Genomic DNA, 2577 nt, shown 5'->3' on the forward strand with positions numbered 1-2577 from the left:
GTTGCGACGTGATGAGGCAGCATCCAACCCGACGGGTGGTCAAGGCCGGTCGAAGACCCCTGCAGAAAGGAACTTCAAGCCATACAGAGCTAAATCGCAGAAGTGGCCCCACCTGTGGGTTCGTACCTTCCCCAAGGTGGGCCCGGGGGCCACTGTCGGTACCCTGTAACAGGGATACCCACTCTTACTGCAGCAAGGCAGGACCCGCGTAGTTGTCCATAGCTGCGCGGGAAAGGCGGAGTAGCCAGGCCCCACCGGTCAGGCTCTCCCCTCACTAGGCCAACGGCCCCGGACCCGCTCCCCGCCTGGGGAAGGGTCCGGAGACACCACGTATCCCTAAACAAGGGAAGCTCCGTGCCGACCGCCGGGGCCCGGACCCCCATAAGGGTCCGGGACCTCCTGCGCCTGTCCGGACGCCCACACAATGTAGGGGTCCGGAGCCGCCACGTGTCCCGGAGACGTGGGATCGTGCGCAAGCCTTCCGCAGGAAGACTCGCCCACCTACCGCATTTAATGCGATGGACAAGGCGTGCTCTGCCGCCGCGGTTCACAAGACAGCCTTTTTCCAGGCCCTGCTGCGCGCCGCGTATTACCAAGAAGCACAGTGCAGCCGCCTGAGCCGCGCCCGCGCAGAGCCCGACTGCTGCATTAAATGGATACGACAGCGCGGCACTTTTCCATCATGCCGCCTACGCCGCAAGCTACACCACCCGCTTAAGCTATGAGACGGGCGGTGCCACTAGCTACGACGGGCCCGACCTGACGAGACGCTAGGACATGATGGACGAAGGGCTCCGGGAGCAAGCGAGGGAATCCAAGAGAGAGATCTCCTTGCCTGCGACGCCATAATGTATGAACAGTACGTTAGGTTATACTGCATCATTGGACCCACCTGTCGGGGATCCAACGGCTGTGTACGCGCCCCCTTGAGATATAAAAGGGAGGTGCCCGCTGTGCACAGGACAATCTCCACAACCCAGACAGACTCAAGCTCTGGCACCTCCTCACTCTCGTGGGAAAGCAATACAACACACAGTGGACGTAGGGTATTACGCTCCGGCGGCCCGAACCACTCTAAATCTTGCTGTGTTCCTTGTGTTCTTGAGAGGAAGATTGATCTAAGACTAGCTAACCCCTGAGTACACACCCTCTGGGCTAGGGCGGGTGCCTTCCGCCACCCGGCTGTGGTTTGCAGCACCACGACAGGCTATGAGAGTGATAGAACCACAATGAACTTTATATTTTGTTTTTTATAGCAGGTTTGGAGATTGGCATATTAGAGCAGAAAATACGTGCAGTTGCTTAGGGCAGCAATTATGGGCAAGAAGGAAGTGCTTTTCAATACCTGGTATTTACACTTATGCTGCCTTTTTTTTTTCCAATCTTCTTTCTTTTAGTTGGTTCTGAAATCTTAGTTGATCAATTGTTGAAAGTATTATATATAATTGTGTGTTCGTGTGCAGGTAACTGGTCTGCGTAGCAATGTTGCTGCTTTCAACGAGTTGTTTGGTAACAAAGGCTTCACCCTTGCAGTTCGAAGTGATCTTAGTGTTGCTATGGACATGTTGTGCAAGATGACTGGGACACAAACAGTTGCTGCTCGGGCCAGCAGTGATGAGATATTTAATGAAGGGAGTCCTGGGAGTGCTTTGTGTGAGCTGGATCATGTGTTTTTTTTTGTATATATAAAATTTAATAGTTTCTCTTTGTTATGTTATGGTCTCTGGGAACAACACTGGGAAGTTCACTGATATACCTACAAGTAGATTTATATTGATTGCTCTTTGTCTAGATGGTTTATGGTTTATGCTCTTTGTCTAGCATTTCTTAAGATCATGTGTTCTTTGTATGAAGCAACTAATTCCCAGTTTGGACTATGGATCATGTGTTGTTTAGTGTGCATTTAAAATTTACCTGTTGCGTTAGCACAGGCACCTTACTAGTCATCTAAATGCTCACAAAATTTCAGCCCAATCGAACATTTACTGCAAGCGATATACGCAAAATACAGAGGCTCTATTTTTTGAAAAAACCAGAAAATTAGAGGAGTAATTGAATTTTTCGACTGACTTACTCTGGGATTCTGACTTTGCGTTGACTACCAAAGTTGTAGCTCATGGAATTATCTAACTTCTATAAAAAGTTCAAGTCAATAGCATACACAGAACTCTAGTTATGCGCATTTTCATATCGACAGTTTTTTGTGTAACACGATTGATGCACTACTTATTCTCCTATTCATGTTTCGAGTTGTCTATTTCCATTTGAGATGTTGAAAATGTTGTGCCTAATGCAAACTACTCATGTTTCACATGGTCAGATCAACTCGTGGAAGTTCCAGTGGCTTTGGAGCTCGAGGAAATGGCAATCCACCTCCACCTCCTCCTCCACCGGGCATTGCGGAGGTCTTAGCCGCTCAAACTAAAATCTTGCGGCAATTGGTGCAAGCTCAACAGCAGCAGCGAGGTGGGCATGCTCATCAACCAAAGGAAGCGAGCTACCAAGACTTTCTAAGTACGCAGCCCCCGCTATTCACCAAGGCAGATGAACCACTGGATGCGGATGCTTGGATTCGCA

At 49.7% G+C, this 2577-nt stretch overlaps 1 long non-coding RNA gene across 1 annotated transcript; it reads left to right on the forward strand.

Annotated features, from left to right (window-relative positions):
* The first annotated feature begins 1205 nt into the window (after positions 1-1205).
* On the forward strand, positions 1206-1831 carry LOC120655644. The gene is made up of 2 exons (XR_005667676.1): positions 1206-1348; positions 1464-1831. It is a non-coding gene; the product is annotated as an uncharacterized LOC120655644 (long non-coding RNA).
* Positions 1832-2577: the final 746 nt, after the last annotated feature.

The sequence above is a fragment of the Panicum virgatum genome, chromosome 1N, assembly GCF_016808335.1.
Source record: "Panicum virgatum strain AP13 chromosome 1N, P.virgatum_v5, whole genome shotgun sequence".
Lineage (NCBI taxonomy): Eukaryota > Viridiplantae > Streptophyta > Magnoliopsida > Poales > Poaceae > Panicum > Panicum virgatum.